This window comes from Anas platyrhynchos, chromosome 1 (genome assembly GCF_047663525.1).
Source record: "Anas platyrhynchos isolate ZD024472 breed Pekin duck chromosome 1, IASCAAS_PekinDuck_T2T, whole genome shotgun sequence".
In the NCBI taxonomy this organism is placed as follows: domain Eukaryota; kingdom Metazoa; phylum Chordata; class Aves; order Anseriformes; family Anatidae; genus Anas; species Anas platyrhynchos.
Window position 1 is genome coordinate 73,103,179 of NC_092587.1, and position 18,215 is coordinate 73,121,393.

Below are 18,215 nucleotides of genomic sequence, written 5' to 3' on the forward strand. Positions count from 1 at the left end.
TACAAAGAGATTACATGAATGAATTACACAGGAGATTAGGAAGAAATCTCATTTTGTGCACCCATCAAAATAAAACCTTTTCTGACTCAAAGAAAAGCCGTCCTTTTCTCCTTCTTTGGACCAGATTATTAAATGTACTACAGCTGTAGCAGGACTGAAGAAGACTGGTGAACACAAAACCAACCTATACTCCCAGCAAAAATCCTAAGCAATCCACCCTGGAAAGGTCATGTATGTCAGCTGAGAAATCGGGACATGCAGTCAGCGCCACGGGCTGCAGCCCCTCTCACTGGTGCCACCCATTTCCACCACCCTCCAAACCTCATAAAGCAAGCATGCAGGCCGGCGGTTAGCTGCAAGAGAACTCCTGGGGGCTTATAGTAAGCAAATTGCAACAAAGCCAATTCCTTCTCCTTTGGAGAATCTTAAAATACCTTACAAACAATGTGTCCCCCAACATATCTGAGACACCACATATTTTTATGTTATGTTAAGGATAGCTAGACTAAAATGGTGCTCAATTGTCAAGGGTAGCCACAGAATCAGGGGAAAAAAAATGATTCCCAAGATTGTGCTGTAACCACAAGAAAACCTATTCTATTTGCTGTTCTCCCTGCTTGGTTTAGTATTTCCCAGTAAAATTTAGTCATCACATATCTGTGTGGCTCTTCCATGTCACGGATTTCAGACTCCTTTAAAAATTGTAAAAGATACTGCTCAGCATTAACAATCCCACCCCTTAAGTGTAATCTTATTGGGAATTAAATGTAGCCACTGTTTAGCAATCCAGCTCTGTATGATCACTGACAGGAAGTGAACAGTGACTAGAAAACTATTAGGCACTGAACAGTAATTTAAACTGTCAATTGTGGAAAATACAATATTCATCGCAGCATTTACTGACTTTTCACACTTCCCCATTTGTTTTGCGTAACTCTACTTACAAGTGTTCTCCATCACTTTTTTTTTTTTCCCCTTATTAAGGATTCCACATCCAAGTCCTAATACTGCATCTAGCTTCATCTCTTTTTTTCAGAACTGGAATGTTTGGCTGGACCCTGTGGCCACAAATACCTACTGGGATTTTGTAGAGCCAAATCCTCTTTGTTTCTTTCCACTTTTTCCCTCCATTCTCCATCAACACAAAGATATATGATCCAATCCAGTTCTGACTCTTCTGGAAATAGTACCTTCTCTGCCATGTGCAGAATAATTCAGAAGGGTAGGTTATCTCTGGGGAAAGAAAAAAAAAAAAAAAAAGAGAGAGAGAGAGAGAAAAAAAATAAATAAAGAAAGAAAAAAAGTGTCCTTTCAGAAAACTAGAGAGACCCCTTTCTTTTTGCTTTGAATGTCGGACAGGAACACTGCTCCAGCTCTCCTCCTTCTGCTCTACAGTCAAAAAGCACAGATCTATTAACCTTTTGGGAACAATAGAAATTGCACATTTTCTCCTAGGCAATCAGTAGAAAGAGAAAGAGAGAAAAGTATCTAAGGGAAAAAAGAGATACAGCTAGGCTAGTGATGGCCTCACATGGCTACTGTGGGATAACCAACCCATTGCATATTTCTATGACAGTGCTAATAGGCTTTAAGCATCAGGTGTTGTAGCATAACCCACTGTGTACACAAAGGAATAGCCAATATTTTTTATTTTGTTCCACAAAAATAGTTATCCTCCTGTCTTTGCCTCCTGAACAGCAGCTGGCAGGGGTGCATGCGAGTGGGAGAGAGGTGCTGCAGTCTGACTTGCTTAGCAATCAAATGGAGAACGCATCCCGAATTCACAGTCGACTGCTCTGTGGGAGGAGGAGTGAATGTCCTTCCATCCTTGATAATAGGATTAATGCCAATTCCACACACTGGTATGTATTCTGAGGTGAGTTCTGAGGTGAATCAGTACAAGTCCTTACCACAAGCTAGCACAGCAGGGCCATTAGTGCTCCATGATGTTGCAAACCATTCTGCTTCCCTGGATAAGGGCTTGAAAGTACACATATATTTGTGTGAATGTGCACATAATGTGTCTGTGTGGTGTATGTTATTATCACTAAGTATTGTTTTACCTTTTTTTTTTTTTTTTTTTTTTAGCTCCTGGAAACCCGAGCAAATTAAAACAATAGCAAAATGTTCCTGCTGTAGCTAGGTCTTCCAAACTCTTGGCTCCAGTAAACCTACGGTATATGCCAGCGTTTTTGATTCTCATCCACTTTTTAAGTATCAGTTTTAAGTATCAGTTTCTTCCTGCAAATAACACATACATATATATATGTACATACACAGTTTGGACATCTAGCAAGGTCTCTCCCTGAGTCATTTCCTTGACGTTTGGTTTTGAAAAACATCTTTGTCAATCTTTCAGAACCATGTGGTAGTCAGAGCCACGTCCAAACCACCTGAGTTTGGACTTCCTTGCTGGCAGTCAGCACTCTGACTATTAATTCTCTACAGATGTCAACACTTCTCATCTGGTAGCACCTAGTGCCATGGGTGTACCTGGTTAGCATGCAAGTGCATCACAAAAAAATTCATGGAAACTCCCCCTAGATAATACTTAAAGATGAGTTATGAAAGATGGCTGAAGGAATACTTGACGACTCTCTCTTTTCCAAATACTACATGGAAACACTGTGTGTTCCGTGTCCTGACAGTCCAGTTAAAGCTATTTAAAGTACTAGGAAAAGTGAATCAGCCACTTCAAGAATGAGTCTGATACTGACATGTGCTATACCTCTGAACTCATAATGCATTATTAAGACTCCCTTGCGTGGCACAGGAAAAAAGCTGTGTCTATGTTAGCAGTTACACAGAGGGTGAAAATGTGTGGAATTCCAAGGATGGAACTATACATCCTTGTTGGATTTGACAAAGCATGATCTTCACTGATGAAACCCTGCGAAATCTGGGGTCAGTCCCACTAGAGCTTACATATAAGATTATCTTTATGCATAACTCATGCATGCAGATTGTTACATTTGGCCTCTGCCCTGTCTGCTTCTGTGCAAGGTTCTGTAATGTAAAGCCTTGGGTGCAAGCTTGCCATTCCCGGAGTCAATGGCACCTTCCCATATCTGGTCCGTAAGTGGCTAAAATAATAAAATAGCTGCTCAGATGTGGTGAGCTTTAACATAGTGCTTTCCTCTGATTTTTTTTGTTTTTTTTGGGGGGGGGAGGTGAGCCTGAGGAGAAAGGAGGAGGAATATATGAATAGTGGTGCTATGCTTTTTTGTGATTATACTATTTATGGTGACATCATCTCAAGGCCCAAATGAGGTTCCCATTCAAGGCTTCTTTAGACCACAAATACACAAGCAATTGCTGCCTGGATTGCAGCCATCTTTTGTATTTTCTTACAGAACTTCATATTTGAAAACTTAAAGTAGTACAAGCTTAAATGGGAGCTCTGTCACCAGACTTAGGAGCACTGATCCTAACATCAGTTCCAGCACTGGTTTAGGCAGGGTTGATAGATAAATCGCTCACTTCTCCTCTTTTCTATTTAGTGTCACTCTCCATACCAAAGCATGAACTTTAAGTCTACACAGCAGTAGAACCTGTGATTTTAAACAGTAAAAGTTGAGATTTTAAACAGATTTTATTGTATGAGAGTGCTAGAGCAGGAAGACCTGGGGCTATGTAAGGAAAAACAAACAAACAAAAAAGAAAGTCTCCTCCAGGTACCTAAAATGTAAGATTTGTTTTATTTTATACTTACTGCAAGAGAGCCATACAGCATGAAGCAGATGATGATGAGGCTATCAGGACACAAGCATTTGGTTGCTACATCTGGCATTAGCATGGGATGGCAGAACAACTGATCAGGATTTAATTTTCATTTCTTGTCCTAATTTGCATTTTCTACTACTGTTTGCTGCATTTCAGCTCTGTGGGTTTGAGATCTGACCAAAAAGCCAGCTGAAGGCTCATACCAGTAAAAGTCCAGAATTTCTTTCCTCAACAAAGTCACACAAAAATACACACCTTGCCTCCTGCTCTTTCCCCTCCTACTTGTACATGCTCTACCATGTCTGCTCCTCAGGAAATAGGCTTGAACAATACAAAACCATTTGTGTCTTATTTAAAGAGGACTCCAGCTTTTCCTTTGGTCACTTACAACAATGAAATGGATGAGAGTGAAAGAGCGTCACTCTAATAGAAAGAGAAGCCCAGAAAAAAATAAGAGTGTCTGAAGCCCAAGTCCCTCTCAAGCTTGGCTTCAAATTTCTGTGTCCATGCAGGGAGAGCTTCCTTCTTACGGAAGGGAAGGGAAGGGAAGGGAAGGGAAGGGAAGGGAAGGGAAGGGAAGGGAAGGGAAGGGAAGGGAAGGGAAGGGAAGGGAAGGGAAGGGAAGGGAAGGGAAGGGAAGGGAAGGGAAGGGAAGGGAAGGGAAGGGAAGGGAAGGGAAGGGAAGGGGAGGGGAGGGGAGGGGAGGGGAGGGGAGGGGAGGGGAGGGGAGGGGAGGGGAGGGGAGGGGAGGGGAGGGGAGGGGAGGGGAGGGGAGGGGAGGGGAGGGGAGGGGAGGGGAGGGGAGGGGAGGGGAGGGGAGGGGAGGGGAGGGGAGGGGAGGGGAGGGGAGGGGAGGGGAGGGGAGGGGAGGGGAGGGGAGGGGAGGGGAGGGGAGGGGAGGGGAGGGGAGGGGAGGGGAGGGGAGGGGAGGGGAGGGGAGGGGAGGGGAGGGGAGGGGAGGGGAGGGGAGGGGAGGGGAGGGGAGGGGAGGGGAGGGGAGGGGAGGGGAGGGGAGGGGAGGGGAGGGGAGGGAAAGGGAGGGGAGGGGAGGGGAGGGGAGGGGAGGGGAGGGGAGGGGAGGGGAGGGGAGGGGAGGGGAGGGGAGGGGAGGGGAGGGGAGGGGAGGGGAGGGGAGGGGAGGGGAGGGAAAGGGAGGGGAGGGGAGGGAAAGGGAAAGGGAGGGGAGGGGAGGGGAGGGAAAGGGAGGGAAAGGGAGGGGAGGGGAGGGGAGGGAAAGGGAGGGGAGGGGAGGGAAAGGGAGGGGAGGGGAGGGGAGGGGAGGGGAGGGGAGGGAAAGGGAGGGGAGGGGAGGGGAGGGAAAGGGAGGGGAGGGGAGGGAAAGGAAAGGAAAGGAAAGGAAAGGAAAGGAAAGGAAAGGAAAGGAAAGGAAAGGAAAGGAAAGGAAAGGAAAGGAAAGGAAAGGAAAGGAAAGGAAAGGAAAGGAAAGGAAAGGAAAGGAAAGGAAAGGAAAGGAAAGGAAAGGAAAGGAAAGGAAAGGAAAGGAAAGGAAAGGAAAGGAAAATTGAATGGCTTGTTGCTCTTGTCTTTTCAGGGTTGAGTTAAATTGAGGAATCAGCAATACTACAGAATATAGGGGGTAAAAAGAAAACAAATGGATTAACTGGTGGTCCACAATTCCTGTGCTCTAATTATTTTATGAAAAAATAACAGCAGCCCACCTAGTCATGAGTTTTATTTGGTGTCTGTAAAAGAATTAGTCCCAATGGGACAGTATAGCCTAGTTTTACGTGGCTGTGTAATGAGAGATACTACCATAAGAAACTAGCACAAGCTGACAGGGGACCTTGAGTTATGTTTGAAATCATTTAACTCAGATTTTAAACAAGTGGCTAAATTTGGTAAAGTTATATTCTCTCTTGATTTCAGAAGTACATCCATGATTGCTCCTTTCCATGTGCACCACCTGTGCAAAAAGTGTTGCTTGAATATTCAAAGCATACCTTCATGCTAGACCATTGCTTAAGACATGTCAAGGAGCAAGATCCCAGTGATGGGAGACAGTTTACAACATCCCCGTTGATTTACCGATTAGCTATTTAAATATATTAAATATATATTAATATATTATATTAAATGCATATTAATATATTAAAATATATTAAATATATATTTTACCGATTTTTTACCGATTAGCTATTTAAATATAGCTGCGTCCCCAGACAGTAAATAACATACATGCGGTGGGCATGAGTCATCACTCCTGCAACAGTGTCTGCGGAGCGCCCTGCTTTGCACGGCTTATGCATTAAAGTGTAAATGAAAAATAGTTTTTATTACAAATTCGCACGAGGGAGATCATTTATGGTCGCCGGCTTAAGGCAGCCTGCTTCTCCGCGACTGTAGGCAGAAGAGTGCGGGGGCGGGGGAGGATAAAGTTTTGACATTTTTAGGCAATTGAGCCTCAAAATCGGCGCACGTCTTCCTTCACTTCCTCGCTTGGAGCCGCGTTTACCTAGAGATCCCGGAGCAAAGGGCCGGCCGTTTAACCCCCAGGGCTGGCCGTTACCTGGGGCTCTGAGGGGAGCGGTCCTGCCCCGCAGCCCCCTCACGGCTCCCGTGAGGCGATGGTGGCAGCCCCGCGGGAGAGGAGGAGAAGGAGGGAGGAGGGCGGGGAAGTTTCCGTGCGGGACAGCGGGGCGGGCTGACGCGGGACAGCCGCTGCTGGGCTCCGGAGAGAGCCAGGAGGCACCTGAGAGCCATCGGCAGGTGGCGGGGGAGCGGTTGGCCGGGGCCGGGGCGGGGAGAGGAGAGAGGGAGGGAGGGGACACGGGCGGGGAGAGGAGGAGACGCGGCAGCCGCGGAGCAGTGAGATGGCGACGGAGGTGGCGGCTCCTCAGCGCCGGCGCCTCGTCCTCTGCCTCGAGCACTGACGCACCCGCCCGGCTCGACCCACAGCTGAGGGAAGCAGCTGTGCCCGGCAGCGACTTGGCGAGAGGTCAGCGGGCTGGGGTGGGTTTGGGGAGGGGAAGGGGCTGGAGGAACCGTGCCGAGCCGTGCCAGGTCGCCTGTGGGAAACTTGGCGTGCCTCCTGCCAGCCCGGCCGCGCGGCACCGGGACGGCTGCCTTGCTCGTCCAGGCTGCTGGGGTCGTGCCGTGTGTATGTGTTTGGGTTCTGAATCGATGGTTCGAATCGAAGCAGGGCTCGGGTATTAATCACGCCTGTCTTAGAAAGCTCGTTGGTGACTCGTTTCCATGACAACGAGACACCTCCGAGCCTTCGGCGTTATCTCTTTGCCCGCTTTTTATTATTTTTTTTTTTTTTTCCATTTCGTGAAATGTGTTCGTGCTAACGCCGTGTTTTGTCACCGAGGAGAAAAGCTAGCAAATAAAACCTGATCGATCCTGCATTCCTGGTGCAGCGGTCCGCTGCCACTCGGCTGCTTGCCTGCGCTCCTTAACGATGCGCGGATGGGACTTGTGTGGAGAGTTGGACGAGACTCCTCACCTTTTCCTTTACTGGTTTATCTCCTCTGGCCATAAAGCTGGGACCAAAATACAGTTTGAACTGTCTCTTACTCAAGCAAGAGCTCCTTAGCCATGTTAGTACTGCAAGTGTGATGCTTGTTATCTTTGCGTATCGTTTCTGAGCACAGAACCCTCTGGGAGGCTGGGTGTCGCCTTCTCTGTAGTTGTGGTAGAGCACAGGTAGAGCACTGTTTTACTTTGTCACCTTCTTGTGGTGTGACCTTGACAGGCCTCATAACTTCTTTATATCCTACTGTGTCTCAAAAAGGAAACGTTGCCCACTCATACCTGCAAAGTGTTCCGAGCTAATCAAGCAATTCTTCTGAGATGAAGTACTGTTAAATTTCAATGTGTTGTTTTCTGTTATGAGTAGTAAATGTGTGTTTTATGTTCCTCTTCTGTCATGATCCAAGTGAAAATTTCCTTCTTTAGCTTCAGTCTTAATCAACCTAGCACAGTCCTGCTTGGTCTTTGGGTAATGTGTAGTGTTATCCATCTGAAATCGATAATTCTAATCCTATTTATGCTAACAACCAGTCACTACTGTCTCAGGTTAACTCCATCAGATTCAGGTAAAAATGTGACTCTTTGGCAGATTTAAATTTGTAGGAATGCCTACTATGACAAAGAGTATACATCTGGCAAGGTTATACAATAGTAAAGAAAGAAAAGATTAAAATTGAATGACAGTCTTTATCACTTGCCTTAGTATTGCAACCAGAGACGGAATTAAAAGCTTTTTTGAGAGGGAGGCAGGGAGGGAGAGAGACAAAGAGAGAAAATGAGCAACACACTTTTAACTGTATGTCAAGTTAAACATCTGAAACAGTTCTACTAATTTTCATAGTTTTCCAAGAAACGTTTTAATATGTAGTGTTCTGTACAGAAGCGTTGGAAGAGAGCGTGTAAGAAATGTTTTAGAATATGCAGTTCAAAACACAAATACTGTCTAATTGATGTTCAATTATAAACACTTTGAGTAGAAAGTTATAGCAATAGGGGAACTTTAGTAAGAAGTGTACATTTTTATTCTTTGTTTAAACGCTCCTTTTAAGCAAACTGTATCTATTTTAAATTAAGTATCTCTTTCCTACTCTGAGGAAGAGTCTATCCCAAGCTGAGCTGAGCAAAGTGCTAAAACATATATGCCTCATTCCAAATGCATTAGTGTTCTCTCATATCCGTAGACAAATTGTGCTTCAAGCATTTATTTAAACATTCTAAGGAATCAAAACCTGTGACCTTGCCTTTTGTATTCTGGTCTTTTTAGCAGCTCAGTAGTGAAACATCTGCCTGACAACATTTCTTGGGAATTGAGGACCTTCTGACCATTACCAGCACTAGTGAAGCAAATATATGACAACCCTACGCAAAGAAAGAAAAAGAAATGATACTTTAATATCTTATCTCCTTTGGATGTCATTGAATTATGTTCTTATACTGAATTACTAAATTTGTAATACTTAGTGCTGCACAGTCAATATAGATAGACTGAAAGTGAACTGGGCTTTATTCTGTGCTTTATGTCCTCTGCAAAGTTCAGTCTGTTATTACTTGTGGTAGTAAGGACAACAGATACTCCAATTCAGTTCTCAGACCCTAGTTGCCGGGGGTGGGGGGATGGGGAGGAGGAGGGTGGTCTTCATTTCATTTTTTTAATATTGATAGCAGGGCTCTCTTATGAAAGATATTTCATAAAAAGTCTGTATTTAGAGTTGTTTTTCAGAACACTATTTGCTTAGGTTTGTAAACAGATTTTTATGTGTATGAGCTGCTACTGATAAAGATGTTATATTTGAGGGAGTGGAGAAAAAAGCAAACGTGAAGGCTAAATCCATAGGTACAGATGATATGGGTTTATGTTATATTTTACTCAGTAGTATACCAACATAACTTTGATATAATGTACACTTTTTTTCTAAAACAAAAATGCTTCTGGCAGTGTTTATATTCAAGAAGCTATGTGTTGCTGAAGCCACGTATTGCTTAAACTTTGGTGGCGTGTAGAAGTAGACTTAAGTGCTGTTTGTTTCTGTGGTGTTGGAAGTCCCTCGGGTGGTTTGGTGAATAATGTGCAAGACCAGTATTTAGTGGAGATGGCTGAGCTCCTTTCTCTAACAGATCTACTTTGGACAAGTTGCTTTACCTCTATATTTCATCATTCCCCCATTTGTCATCCTCCTATTATCTATCATTCAGTCTTGTTTTTTTGGAGTGTAGGATCTTCAGTGTAAAATCTGTTGTGCCCAGAGAGATCTCTGCTGTAGCAGCAAAACGCTACTGCGGTACAATAACAAGAAATGATAGGCAGCATTTTTTTCTGTATCAGTCACTGTGGTCTTAGCATGATCTCTAGCCACTTTCTGAGAGGCAGTAAGATTGTTACAGATCAGTGTGAAGAGGTACTGAAGGAGTTGCTTCTAATGCTAGTACCTTAAAATTTCTTTTGCTAAATATATTTATAGAAGACTCTCAGAGAAAGAGTTCACATATCTATCCTTCAAGGGCTAGAAAATAAATTATGTCTCATTCTTGCTTTTCTTGAACATGTATGTTTGCTGTCAGGGTGAATGTACTAATTTTCTGTATGTAAAAATAGAGTAATCATGAATTTAAAATGTGCATATTAGTGGGAAGGAGCTTGTCAGTGGCACAAACCAGCACTAAAGAAATGAAGTGGAATCTTTTTTTTTTTTTTTTTTAAATACTTATTTGTTCTTTCTCCTTTTCTTGTGTTTGTAGGTAGGAGAAAGGCAGAGGAGTTTCCAAGTACCGTTTTTGATCTTATAAAGCACACAGCTACATTTGACAGCAGTAAGTAATGACATTAGGAAGGTATGAGAGCTGTTTCTGTATTGTTCTAGCTGGGAGCTTAATTATGCTCTTGATAAACTACTATAAAGATGTTTACACTTCAAAATATGATGTACTTGGTGGTAAGTCCAGCTATGTTTTTTTGTTTGTCTTACTTTTCAAAGTCACCCTATAAATGGATAGTGGTGATTTCTGATAAACTAGGCTTTTAGATCGAGGTAAGGTTCTTTCCTAGGAAAGGTTACAGATGAAAAACAGACTTTTATTAAACTGCCCGCTTTTCTGCTTTATATGGTAGATTTGCATTTTTTGCTTTATCTGACTTTGACAGCTAAATTCTGATGAAAAAAGTATTTTTGCATATTATTGGAAGGTGAAATAAAGCTCTTGTGTTTGAGACATTTTATTCCTCTTAAAGATGAGATCTCTTACATGAGAAGATCTAGAAATCTCTTTTCGATCCTTTCATTTACTTGCCTTATTTTTAATCAACTCTGTACAATGATTTCAAAGTGACTTAGAATTTTAGGGCCCGAAATTGACACAACTCAAAGATTTATTTTTTTAAAATGTACCTGGAGGGGGAAAAGCCCAGGTCTCTAAAATGCCTGATGTTGTGCACCTGCAAGTTGACATGCACAAATTCACTGGTGAGTTTGGAAATTTTGGACCTGGATCTGTTTCCTACTTACAAAATAGAGAGATGAAAGGAGACACCAGCTCAAATTTGTTACTTTCAAATCATCTTACTGCTCAAACGAATAGTGGAGTCCTTACTGCTCGAACTAATAGTGGAGTCAGTAGTTGTAGGGCCCAGCTAGTGATCAGTTTGTGCATCTCTGCGATACAGACTATAGGAAGTCTGAAGAGCAAAGCAAATCTTTCTTCTCACAAAGTCCTGCTGAACATGGTATGGCCTCCTGAATGTGTGGAGGCTTATAAGGACTTAAAAATTTGGGAAGAAATATGGCACTCTGTGAAGACTGACATTTCAAAAGATTGATCTAGATAGTGGCAACTTGGGTAGAAACAATGGTGTTAATAGTCACCAGAAGCCCAGTAAAGGCAGAAGCTAAATCACAGAAGTTTGAATCAAATCTGAGAGGGAGCAGACCAGACTGCTTTACTGCTTCAGAAATATCGAACAAAAGGATTCCTTTCAAAGGCTCTGAAAACAAAGACAAAGCTATTTGCTGGCCTCTATGGGTTACCCAGTATGAAGTCTTCTGTGCCTTACTTAGCTTCAATTATAAAGAGTTCATCCTCTGGTGACTGGAAATGTCTGTGGTGTAATTTTAATTCAGAGGGACTGACTTCTCTAGACAGAGAGGCAAAAGACAAGAAAGAGACAAACTGTTTATCCTTGCCATATCATGTCTTTGCTTTGCCATCCAGGTAATATCCAACAGACTTCAAAAGCCTTTGCCATCTTGAAAATCTAATGGCAGCGTAGTGCTACCTTTGGAGCAGTTGATTTTTAATTCCAGTGCTTTAACTCTGATTTTTTTTCTTTTTCTTGGTTATGGTGGGGAAAAATATAGGCAAATTTCTATGTTAGCAGTTCCTGTGATAGAGGATTTCTGCTTTTATTGGTACTCTAGGTGCATATAACACTCCTCACCAAAATAGAAGCAAGGAAGATGAACTCCACACACCCCCACGAAACTGATACACAGCAAGCAAAACAGAGATCATTCCCTATTTTACGGTTCAATATCCCTTGCCTATATATAAAGCCTACAGAGAGGAGCCGTTAAGTACTTACATGAGTTCAGATAGCATCTAAACCTTTTGATGCTGATGCTACATCTAAACTGCCTTATCTTCACCTGACTAGTATTACACTGATTTGCTTTTTCACTAGCAAGCGATACAGCCTGGCAGACCCACCAAGTGGTGTGCTCAGAGTGTAAGCTAAGGTACTGTTCTGTGATGTTCTCTTGGGATAAGGCAGGGAGGGACTTAGCCTCTGCACGCGTAGCAGCCCCAGCAAGAATCTGCACGCTTCTCCCTTTGAGGCTCTTGATTTGTGGACTGACCTTTTCACACTAGTGAAGCTTAGCAGGCCCACACAATTTTGTCAGTTAATGCTGGGGTGCCTGATGTTGCAGACAGGGAGTCTGTTCCTGCTCTATTTGGAGAACAGCAAAATTCTTGCTGATTGCCACAGGAACAAATTGTGTTCCTAAACATACTTCAGTAGCTAGAAAGAAACTTCCTAAAAAAGAACTGGACTATAACACTACATCAAAGAATTGGGCATTGTTTTATGCCTCAAACCTCTCAACAGTAACATGCTTGCAGACAAAGGACTGCAAACAACAAACCTCAGGACATTCCTGGAAGGACTGTGGAGGATTGCCAGTTCTGCCTGCTCTGAGAAGCAATTGAGGCTTGATCATGTCACTGATTAAAATCTTACTTATTCTAATGGGCACTATTCAGTCCCTTAGAATTCCAGTCCTACTATGGTCTGGAAGTAGTGAAGTGTGACTTAGTAACTATTACAAAAAGGATTCACTGCCTCAAGCAGAAAAGGCAGAGGGATTTCAGTTCACCTGGAGAAACAAAAGGCCCTTTCCCACACTGATGAGGATACATTTGGAAGTTATCATGGAAAACTAAAGATTGCGTCCTGTTGCTGGGAATTGTGATAGTTTAGAAAGACTGATTCCTAACTAGAACAATTTGATTTTTCTATATATCCTGTGTATTATTTTTAGCTTTGCACTTTTTTCCCCCGCTTTGGTCTTAACCCTTTGTGATTACCGTGTAGATGTTCCTGTGGTTCCCTTAACAGAGGAACTTTTTCAATTACAGGCATTTTCTCTAAAAGGAGTTCAAGTGAAGTACCTAGAGCCTGTTGGAAGTAGGCTGTTCCAGGAATGTATTTTGTAGATCTCTGCAGCTCTGTGCTTGCTTTCCAAAATCCCTATATTTCACTATTTTTGCCCATAGAGAGCCACTGTTACATAGCTGTCGAGGTGCAAGGAGGGGGCAGGGAGGTAGTCACTTGAGCCATATACGTTGTGCATTTGTCATCTGTGTAGCATTCCCATATATGAGAGTGCCAGGGCTGATTTTCCACATGATTTTCAGCCTGTGGTAATTAGAACACCACTTCCTTTGATAACCATGCTTCACCTGGTAATCTCTCATCTTGTACTGTATTGCTTTTTGTGGTGAGAGTTTGGGAGATTGCATCCCTTTTTCTCTTTTTTTTTTTTTTTTCCTGTGGAATCCTAAAAGCATCTACCATCAACATGCTCCTCTGCCCAACAATTCTTGAACATAAAAAAAGAAAAGAAAAGAAAAAAAACTCTGTCTTGGAAAGTGTGTGGCTGACATTTTTTCCTATTATGTCACTTCCCAGGTAGGTCATCTTGCCATTCAAAAACATAGGAAAAATTCTACAGTGGTAAACTTTTCCAGGGAAATTTTGTTCTCTTCAGATGCTTTATTGTAAATAGCAAATATGAATCTTCAAAAAACATTAAAATCCAAAATACTGTCATTTTCTTACACAGTTGAGATTATTTTTTTTTGTTCCTGTCTTGTCTTTTCAGTATAACCATGGCATATAATGTGGACAGAAAGCTTCCAAAGTTGACCAAATGAGAAGTTACTCACATGAAATATCCCCAAATGCAGAAATTCAATACAAAGCTGTGTGATTTACTCAAAAGCCATAGAAGACAACATAAAACTAAAGGCAGAAGTATTGTCAGTGGAAGCAATGAAGCTTCATGAAGAACTTAAGCTATTCAAAATGATGAAAAAGTCAAGCATGTGTGAATGGAAGCAGAACAATGACATCTTTACAGGACAGTTTTCATTGCTGTTTTGTGAAAAATGTTAAGGCTCATTTTTCTGAGCCTTAACATCTGAGCCTCTGAAAATGCAATGTTTTCAGTTGCACCTGAAATAAATTCCCTTTATACAGATGGAGGTATAGAAGTTTTGACATGCATGTGTGGCTTTTTGCTCACTGACAGATTGGGCTAGAATTGAGAAGTCATGAGAGGAATTAGTCCATGGCTGTTCTCAATATTGTAAACGTGTTTGTGAAGTAAGTTCAGTATAATCATGCTTGTTATCTTTTTTGATTGTGTACAGTTTAAGAGTAATTCATTGCAATCGTGTTGTAAAGTATGGTGACACGGCAGCATTTCCCTGATCAACATACTGCTGAATTTTCATATTTAGAAATACTATTGTCAGGGATTTAGGAAGCTGGATTCTAGCCAGAGAACAAAGAATCACTGAATCCAACTATGCAAGGAGATTCTACACACGCAAGTCAGAGACTGTTAATTATCACTTTTAATTGCAGGCTTTCATCTCTGTTTGGGTAAATCTGTGAATTCCCATATGAAGCAACTCAGTAGCCATGTAAGCAGTGCAGGGGCATTTGCCAGTGCAATGGTTACTGGGTCACATCCTGTCCTGTCACCCTTCCAGGACTCATGGCAAATGGAGAGGTTCCTTTGGGCTTGGTGCTATTCTGTTTCTAATCTGTGATTTGTGACAGATTTCAAGTTGTTCTATCAATAGAAAAGTGGCAAAGTGTACAAATTGCTGTATAGTCAGCATCTTTAAAGAAGAAACCAAATGAAGTTCAGGAAGAAAACATATGAAATTTAACAAGAGCAAGTGCAGAGTCCTGCACCTGGGAAGGAACAACCAGATGTATCAGTACAGGCTGGGGGACGACCTGCTGGAGAGGAACTCTGAGGAGAAGGACCTAGGGGTCCTGGTGGACGACAGGTTGGCCATGAGCCAGCAGTGTACCCTGGTGGCCAAGAAGGCCAATGGAATCCTGGTGTGCATTAAAAGGAGCGTGGCCAGCAGGTCAAGGGAGGTGATCCTCCCCCTCTACTCTGCCTTGGTCAGGCCTCAACTGGAGTACTGTGTCCAGTTCTGGGCTCCCCAATACAAAAAAGACGGGGATCTCCTGGAAAGAGTCCAGCAGAGGGCCACAAAGCTGATATGGGGCCTGGAGCGTCTCCCCTACGAGGAAAGGCTGAGGAGACCTGGGTCTGTTCATCCTTGAGAAAAGGCTGAGACTGGATCTTATTAATGTTTACAAATATCTTAAGTGTGGGAGACAGAGGGATTTGGCCAACCTCTTTTCAGTGGTTTGTGGGAATAGGACAAGGGGCAATGGCCACAAAGTGGAACACAGGAAGTTCTGCACCAACATGCAAAAGAACTTCTTCACGGTGAGGGTGACTGGAACAGGCTGCTCCGGGAGGTTGTGGAGTCTCCTTTTCTGGAGATACTCAAGACCCATCTGAACACATACCTGGGCAACCAGCTCTAGGGAAACTGCTTTGGCAGGGCGGTTGGACCTGATGATCTCTTGAGGTCCCTTCCAACCCCTACAATTCTGTGATCTTTGCTGCACAAATCAGGTTCAGTCACTCTTCACTATTTCCCATTCCTGTTCCCTTCTTTTTTTGCTCTGGGTGGACTTTACCATTTGTCTCTTGACTCTAGAGGTGTATACTTTATGTTAGAAACCAGCCTACATCATGCGTTGCTAGTATTTACTTTTTAGGAGCTTCACAAATCATAGAATCATAGAATCATAGAATATCCTGAGTTGGAAGGGACCCTTAAGGATCATCAAGTCCAACTCTTGACACCGCACAGGTCTACCCAAAAGTTCAGACCATGTGACTAAGCGCACAGTCCAATCTCTTCTTAAATTCAGTCAGGCTCGGTGCAGTGACCACTTCCCTGGGGAGCCTGTTCCAGTGTGCAACCACTCTCTCTGTGAAGAACTTCCTCCTGATGTCAAGCCTAAACTTCCCCTGTCTCAGCTTAACCCCGTTCCCGCGGGTCCTGTCGCTAGTGTTAATGGAGAAAAGGTCTCCTGCCTCTCGACACCCCCTTACGAGGAAGTTGTAGACTGCGATGAGGTCTCCCCTCAGCCTCCTCTTCTCCAGGCTGAACAGGCCCAGTACCCTCAGCCGTTCCTCGTACGTCTTCCCCTCCAGGCCTTTCACCATCTTCGTAGCCCTCCTCTGGACACTCTCCAACAGTTTCATGTCCTTTTTATACTGTGGTGCCCAGAACTGCACACAGTACTCGAGGCGAGGCCGCACCAGCGCAGAGTAGAGCGGGACAATCACCTCCCTCGACCTACTAGCGATGCCGTGCTTGATGCACCCCAGGACACGGTTGGCCCTCCTGGCTGCCAGGGCACACTGCTGGCTCATATTGAACTTGCTGTCTACCACGACCCCCAGATCCCTCTCTTCTAGGCTGCTCTCCAGCGTCTCATCGCCCAGTCTGTATGTGCAGCCAGGGTTTCCCCGTCCCAGGTGCAGGACCCGGCACCTGACACAATACAAATAGAAATGTATTTAAAAATTAGAAGCCCATCTTGCAATTAAGAAACAATTCACCTTTTTTCAGGGTAGAAGAGCACACAAGGGGCTCAAACTTTTATTTAATTTGAAGTAACTGTTTCAAGACTTGTATTATAATTTTATAAGTCCATGGACACATTCCTATTTATTTGAATGGAAGCAGGGTCAAGCCCCATATCTGTGAGGGATGCAATTGTGAACACAAAGCAAACCCTTGTGAGTCCCCTATGCAGGAATCAGGATGCACTCCTGGCCAGTAATCTAAATATAACAATGTAAAATTTATGAGGAAGGGAACTGACAGTAATAATGCTTCTTTGCCTTTCTACTCTTTATCACTACACTCCCACGCTTTTGGGTCATTCTTGGCAGAGAGCTGTGCAGTTTATTAATTGTCTTTGTTAGAGAGTCTCTATCTTCTGTCTTCTTTCTCCGTGACACATTCATAGCAGGGAAAGTTCTATCCGTCATTAGTCACTTTAAGCCCTAAGGTTGTAGTTCGAAGCCTCCTTCCTTTTTTTTTCCTAGAATCTGTTACACATAAGAGAAATTAATATATATCCACATGGACACATATAGGCATACATGCATAGCTTTCATTAAAATGAATTTGCATAACATATTTTCATTTTGTAATTTTCTAATTGCTCTAACATCTCAGTGATAATATGAGGGGTACAACAAGGTTACTGCTTATGGCAAATTTTGATCCAGACTTTGTAACCCTTATAATAACTATTTATCAACTCCACCTACCCTCTCCCTACATCTTCTGACATCAGACTTCAGTGGAAGATTGGCAGTGTCATGAATGTGAATCCAAATGATTGAGATTGGTAGGAACAAAATGTATCGCTTTACCTATCAAACACAGGTAACAGCCTCCTAAACCTCCTGCAGTGATGGAATTGAAATACAGAGTAAACATATTCACAAGAGTTTAGTTTTAACATTTAACAGATTATTTTTCTCTTTCATTCTTCTCTGAAGTATGAAATTTAATCCAGTAGTCTTAAATCACTGATATTTATAGTCCGCCCTGAAAACATCAAGCAAGAACTACAAAAATACAGGCATGCTTTTCAGATGTGTTCTGTATTGCACCTGTCTCACATCTTAATGAAGACTCTTGGTGGTAGGTGCTTCTTAAGGAGAGATAAGAGGAGCAATATTCTCAGTGAAGTCGGCACCTTTCTTAAGCAGGCTGTGTTTATATCAGTGTCTCTTTTTTGATAATTAGGCATTAAAAGCAAGAGTTGTTTTTGCAACTTTATGCGTAATATATTTATCTACAACAAACAATTAAAAGCAGTGTATAACATTTAAATAATGTAAATGAAACTGTTGTGTTGTCACTTCTCACAATCAAAGCTGAGCTTTCTCTTTCTTTTCTGTTCCTTCTGCCTTCTAAGTTATCTCACCTATCCCTCTTTAGGTGGGTTTAGGCAGCCACATGGTGGAGAGTAATAGGAATCTTGCCATTTGTTTTAATGTCCAAAGTCAGTCATGACTGTTTTGCAGCAAACTGATGGCATGGGCTGGGCAAATGAAAGTTTTGGTGTCTCGCAGCTGCCTACAAGCTTCCAAAATTCACTCAACTTCTGTCTCAAAAATCATTCATTGTGCCTTCTTCCTCTTTGTATCTATCTCAGGTAATTGTATTAGGAACAGTGGCAGTGGTTTTGGTTTTATGCAACACTGGTTAGAACAAGGAAAATCCTTTCCCTGTTTTGTGAGCCAGATTTCTATTTCCTTTGCTTTTCCTTTCTGTCTGGTATGAAGTAAATGTTCTGGGTGTTTTAGTTTCAAGCACCA

The 18,215-nt window shown here is 42.9% G+C and overlaps 1 protein-coding gene across 13 annotated transcripts in view; it reads left to right on the top strand.

Annotated features, from left to right (window-relative positions):
• Positions 1-6,139: 6,139 nt before the first annotated feature.
• The window catches only part of SHISAL1 (shisa like 1), a 95,538-nt gene continuing 83,462 nt past the window's right edge, over positions 6,140-18,215 (top strand). For 2 of the 13 annotated variants that reach the window (XM_038173344.2, XM_038173346.2), the window contains exons 1-2: positions 6,141-6,679; positions 9,952-10,023. The gene's annotated coding sequence lies outside the window, so the exon portion shown is untranslated. Of the gene's footprint in view, positions 6,680-6,789; positions 7,284-9,951; positions 10,024-18,215 lie in introns of those variants that run through there. The other 11 variants (XM_072041546.1, XM_072041574.1, XM_038173345.2 and 8 more) reach the window with 10 other exon arrangements.